The sequence below is a fragment of the Perca fluviatilis genome, chromosome 23 (assembly GCF_010015445.1).
Source record: "Perca fluviatilis chromosome 23, GENO_Pfluv_1.0, whole genome shotgun sequence".
Classification (NCBI taxonomy): domain Eukaryota; kingdom Metazoa; phylum Chordata; class Actinopteri; order Perciformes; family Percidae; genus Perca; species Perca fluviatilis.
Window position 1 is genome coordinate 14555647 of NC_053134.1, and position 6870 is coordinate 14562516.

Consider the following 6870-nt stretch of genomic DNA (forward strand, 5'->3'; position numbering starts at 1 on the left):
ATCAAGGACCCCTTTATCAAAACTATTCAAGTATTCAAGGATATGTGGTGATTAAATACACACATAAACACAACCCACAGCCTGTGACTAAATAGTAAGTTCTGTATGTCCAGTAGCTCAGTCAATAATTCAAGACTCTCCCCGACTAAATGAAATGAACATTATGTCTCAAGTGCTCTAAGTACTAAGTGAACCATATACACTGCTGGAGTCTCAGACCACAAACTGCCATCTGAACCATGTGTGGAAAGGGGAGGCACAGAACATATTCACACACCACATGAGTGTGCAGACACATCTGAGTATGCAACGATGCATTTTAGAAATGGTATGTACAAACACAAACACACGGTTGTATAAACATACAAATGCTTATATGTTTGCAGTCATACTTACTTGTGTTTTTGTTTGCATGTTTCGTCCAAAAACATGCAGGAGCGAGACAGAGAGAGGGGAGAGTGAATTGGCAGACATAGCGGACATTTAGCTGGTGACCTTCTACATCAAATAGGTGATTGGAGCCAATTCCAACCAGGGAAGTACACACACACAGCCAAGTTTCACTAGGGGGGAGACTACTGAAGATAGATAACTCGAGTTGCTCCTGCCAATCTCTTCACCTTTACCTGGATTCAAGTTAAAAGAAAGAAGTTCTACATGTAAAGTAGCACCTCGAAAATTCAGAGTGCCATGGGTATATTGGGTTCAATTGATAATCCCTGTGACTAAAGTGAGTAAAATATTCGACATAGAGGGGAGTGTATTTGCCATTCACCTTTTGCATGTTAACTTTTCTTTGCATGTCATGCACGGTTACATTATTACTGTAATGAAAATAGTAGTTGAAACAGTTGATTCCCCCCTTCCCCTTTAATATCAAAATTAGTATTTTAAATGTGAGCCAATCACGGCAAAGCTTATCACATGGTAAATGTTGAGCATCCATTGGGGCTTCACAGGTTAAATCCTTGAAATTACACTGTGTCTCTGACCTTGGAAATACCACCACAGCAACCTATGGTACAATTTTAATCAGCTGGAAGGCGCAGGGCAACACTCCACATGTAATTATCATGTCTATTGTGTGTGTGTTCCGTGGAGACTCTGCTAGTTGGTGTGTGTGGGTGGAGATAAAGAAGAGAGGTTCTCTCACAGATGTACTCATGCATGAAACACTCAACAGTTCAGACACAGAGGGACATCAAGGGCACACACCATGCGTGTAAACACATCAAACACACACACACACACACACAGAATTTTTTGAGTTTAGTAGGTCATGCAGGCAGCAAGAGAACATGCTAGGACCATGAAGATTTCATGCATTTCACTGTACATTATATGTGCTGTGTGGAAAATAAACACACTCACACACACACACCGCACAACTGAACCACTACGAATGGCCTCGTGCATTCACACAGACTAAACAAAACAGACAACAAACACAAGCCTGCAGTGTATAGAGGCTTCAATGAATTATAGAAGCAGTCAGGTTGATTCAATTTGATTACAGCGGAGGAAGCTCTATCGGGGAAACAGTTTTCATACTTTTACTCATGTAAATTATTTACACTTCCACCTCCCTGTAGTCTTGTCTGCACAAGTTATCTTTTTTTAAGCAATCAATAGAATCTTAGAAATTGTATTCACCAGCTAGCCTATAGCTACAGTAAGTAAGACCATGTCACTGTGAAATTGTCCTGATGAACTATCAGGATGAGTGGGAGAGTCTTTTACTGTAATTGGAGTTCTGTGTGACATGTTTTGTTCTGCTGCAACCTCAGCCTGCTACAATACTGATACATTGCTAACAGGCTCTGCTATGTAAGAGCAGGCCACTCACCTGTAGAGCTGAGCAATATGGATTAAACTTGTTTCCCCCTCCACTATAATATATAATATTATAGAATAAAATATAAAATAATGATGACTTAAAGATAATTATACTGTTAGCTGATATTTACTTAGTTCCTCTTTAATTGTGACAATAATTTAGGCTTTAGTTGCTAGTTGACAAAAACGTTGACGTGGCTGCTGCTCCCCTTCTGCTTCGCTTCATAGCTAGGCTAACGTCAGCGTTTAGCAGCCAAACAGAGGCAAAGTAGGGGCGACTCTAGTCTCTAATTGGTAATTATTTCAACCAATCACAATCTTCATGGGCGGCGCCAAGCGCCGGACGGAGCCATGGTGCCGCTGCAAAACAGCCTCGGGATAACCTCTAGAAGGAACTTGTTTTGGTGACACATGTGTACGTTCAACGGTTGTTTTAGTCGTGTAACAGAAAACTCAGATTGGACAGATAGTCTAGCTAGCTGTCTGGATTTACCCTGCAGAGATCTGAGGAGCAGGTGGCCAGAGGAGCCTGGTTGAGGGGTGACCACTCTACCTCCGAGCCACAAGACACCCTAATCTATCCATTTAATCCAGCTCTGCCTGTTCTACCCTAAAAAAAAAACAGGGGTGCTACACCCCTCTCCATGCCCTAAACTATATCTTATATACAGTACTTTACTTAAAATAACTGTTCTTCTCATCACTAGTCTGCTCACATTGGGCCACCCCCCTGTAAAAATTAAAAAATTGCCTCCTGGTCATTGTTATACTGTAAACTGATTATCATTACCTTCCAATGGTGTCAGCAAATCTTCAGTTAGCTTTCTGTCTGATTTCTGCCAAGCTGGAGCCCTGGTTAACATATGAATCAGAGTGGCTCAGCACATGCCAACATGAAGCCCAATGCCGCCATCTGGTGCTGTTTAAAGGAATAGCAAGAACACAAACGACATCTGAAATATCATCGCCTAAAAACTAAAAATCCACTAAAAACACTTTAAGTTAATAAAAACAAGTTTAAACTTAAAATGGAGAATTAAAGGACAACCTTTATTTTTTCACTTTGCTGGGCACATCAAATAAGTGTATAACTTTTCCTCAATATTGTTTTCAAAATGAACTGGGACTTTAACATGCTTTGTACTTTATTACCCCTGTCCAAGAACAAATTTATTATAGCATAGTATTAGCATAATATTCCCACACTATTTTTTCATCTTCTTTTCCTTTTTCTTCTTCTTCTTCTTGGGCACTTCTGGTCTCTGCCTCCCTATGTTTCATTTAGTGTTCTTTCTATTACTTCTCCTTTTGTCTCTCTTTCAATTTTCTTTTGTCTGAACCTTTCCCCAACAGTCTCTCTCACTGCTTATTTTGCCTTTTTATCTTAATGTCTTTTTTGTTTGTTATTGGCTTTCACTTCACCCTGTCTTTCACTCTTTTTGATTGCTCTCCTCTTGCCCCTGTATTTCATCCCAGCTGTGATTGAGAGCATTCTACCGTAATGGTTTCTTCCTAGACCCATGCTACACCCTTCCGCCAACTTTCATGAAAATCGGGCCAGTATTTTTTCCATAATCCTGCTGACAGACAAACAAACAAACAAACCAAAAACAAAACCTCCTTGTCGGAGGTATAAAAAAGCACATGCACGCACACACACACACACACACACACACACACACACACACACACACACACACACACACACACACAATATATAGACGGATCATAATTGTCAGTTATTTCTCAGTCTTGGTCAAATAAAGTATAATAAAGAAACACAAATATAATCAAGAAATAGCAGGGACAGTCATTTCTGTCATGTACCTCACTTCTGTTAATTACATATTTACATGTATAATATCTTTCAAATATAATGTTTTTGATCATTGTCTCCAGATCCTGGACTAACAATTTGACATTGACCTCCGAGTCTGGATAAGACCACTAAAAGAATATTTCCTAAAATTATACCGCTTATGGGGATGAAGTCCCAAAAGTGGTTAGCTGATTGGGTTTAGCTGATTGGGTTAATAAGGATAACTATTTTTAGGGACTGGTTGCCATGGGTAATAGCAAGGAGTGATAGTTTTACACTTATTGGGTGATGTGAAATTGTGTATCGGGATGGAGTTGGCCCTTGAATTTTAAGCTCAGTGCATAATAAAGAGACTAAAGCAATATAGTAGCTTGCTATTGGACTTTTACCTAGCTTTGTATGATTAGGGATAGGAGATCTGGTGCAACAACACTACCATACAGACGGAGGAGAGGATTTGGAAACACCTTTGAGTGTTGATATTTGTGACTGCATTTGAGGAGTGTTAGGTGCAACGGGTGACAGGTTGTGACCGTCTTTTGTATAGAGAGTAAAAAGACAGCGGCAGTTGACAGCGTGTTATCAACCTTTACTGCTTGAGGTGCGTTAAAGGAAACTGCGTTAAAGAACTTGTGCTTTAAGGAGCTTTTTAATCATCTGATGCCATAGAAAGCAGAGCAGAAATCAATGAGAAGTGGTCTGGTATATAGAGTCTAAGTGTTGTATAAGTGAATGCAGGAGTGTCTCCTTTGTTCTCTTGTAAGTAAATAACGTTCAATTAGATGAGAAGTTGTTTTCGCAAAGATGTTCTCTTTTTTATTCTACTTACTTAATACTCTATTTATATTTATGATATTTGTTCTGTTGTCTCTAATTAGTAAGTTTAACCTTTCTACATATCCTTTGTAGGATCCTAAGACCTGGAAGCTACCCAGAACACCCACAGTCACGTCTTTTTTCATTTGAGTGGCTTCACTGAAGCAGATTGGGGTTCGGTGCATGGTTATGGAGTATTTAAATGATATTCAGCAAGCTTGTTATGATCATTATTTAATCTTAATAGTTTTTTGTGCATGGAGTGGTTTAAGCGTCTCTGCGAGATGTGGCATACTGATCAGCGGACTGAACATTATCTGTTCATCTTTTCATCTACAGTTCATCTTTCCAGGTTTGTGGTTTGAAACAAAAGGAATGTCACTGTGAAACAAGGGAAACTATATTCAGACACAACACGTTTTATTAGTTTTTCATACAGAACGACAAGCAAAATATAAGTAGGAAGGAAATAAAACACTTTTCTTTTTATAAAACACAAACAGGACTCACTTTCGATTCTTTTATTATAATTTCCACAGTTTCTACACATTATTTATTGCTGTATTTAATGTATAGCGATCACAAGAGAGATAAAGAGAAACAGACAGGTACAGTAGAGCTGAAGATCTTTGCCCGAACCCGACGGGACCCGACGGGACCCGACGGGTTCGGTCGGGTTCGGTCTTAATTTCTATTATTTTACACGGGCTCGCGCCGGGCTCGGACTTGCGCTTCGGGTTGCATGGTAAATGAGCGGTCAGCTGATGCGTTTCGATTAGCGTGAAAATGGATCCTGAGGAGGTGAAACGGAGGCTGGTCTCTGGAGGACTTAATTAATTTATTTGTTCCAACTTCCAAGTGGCCTGTAGCCTCCGTTAGTCATGAATAAATGATGTTAAAACATGTATAAATGACTCATTTTTTACGAAAGACAACGGAGCTGTGTGCGTGCGGCGCAGTCTCTTTTTTCTTTCTCTCCCTTTTCCGCCGAGTGGTGCGTGTGCCCGCTCGCGGTGTGAAGCGCGTGTCCGCGCTATTCTCCGACACTCTAATGACTGCTGATAGACGGCCTTTTGTACAGTCGGGCTGTAAACGGGTTCGGGCTTTTAAAAAGCTGTCAATCAAAATGTACTTGTCGGGCTTGGGCCGAACTCTGTCGGGCTCGGGCCTTTTCGGGCCGTACTTTTAAGGCCCGATTACAGCTCTAAGGTACAGCATACTAGACTCTACAGCAGCAGTTTACCTTCTAGCATATATAAGCAACAGCATCCCCTATTGGTTAGACCACGACCATTCTTTCTTTTTCAGTGTGTGTGTGTGTGTGTGTGTGTGTCAGTGTTGTATAAAGTACTAGAAAGCAATACTTGAGTAAAAGTACAAGTATCGTACTAGAAAAAGACTTTGGTAGAAGTGAAAGTTACCTTTTAGAATATTACTTAAGTAAAAGTCTTAAAGTATCTGATATATACTGTACTTAAGTATCAAAAGTAATTTTCTGATATTTAATGTACTTAAGTATCAAAAGTAAAAGTAAAAGTTTTTTTTTTTTAAAAGCAAGCGGTTAGAACTTTTATTGTGTCTTTCTTATAGTAAAGCATAAAGCATATTCAGGGTTCCCATATCTTCTTAATCTCACTCATCAAATCAAAATCAGGACTCAACATAAAAAAAATCCCCACTGGCCCCCTGGGCCAGTAGATCAGAGTTTTGCTGGCCCCTTCTACATTGATAACTAGATAGGCTACTTAACTAGAAAATGATCTCAGATTAGTCCTCTATGCCTAATTTGAAATAAGACAATTCTGTTGCTAAATAATACAACCGCCAACATCGTCAACAATGAAGAACGCATCATTCACGTGCATATTAAGTAGCCAAATGTATTTGTTTTGGTCTTAAAATACCTTCATAGGTTTACTGCTCCAGCGGAGAGGATGGCTCGTTTAGACAGCAGCTACGTTTACAAGAGTTTGTCCAAAGTTCAAGATTGGTTGCAAATTAAGACAAACAGTTAGACTACAAACTGACTTCTTTCATTTTAGCTCGTTTCTAAAGTCGCTATTTGCAGAGTAGAGCTGTGTTTGCACAGCGCGGTGGACCAGAGTGGGCAGCGCAGACTGACATATGGTTTCTACGTGTTTCTGCCTGTAGAACAGGGAGGTGGGTTATTGATAAGTATTGACTCTTTAATCATGGAGGTTTTATTGTAGGCTACCTACTTACAGTAACGAGTGTAGCGTTAGTTCATCTGCGCCATCGGCGGTAAATAATCCTCGGTAACGTTTCCAGTCAGTAGGCTACATGTGCTGCGTGAAGTAACGCACACACCAGTGACTGTGGCTGCAACCAGCCCGACATACGTTTTTACTGGCCCCGGGCCATCGGGCCATTGCTTATGT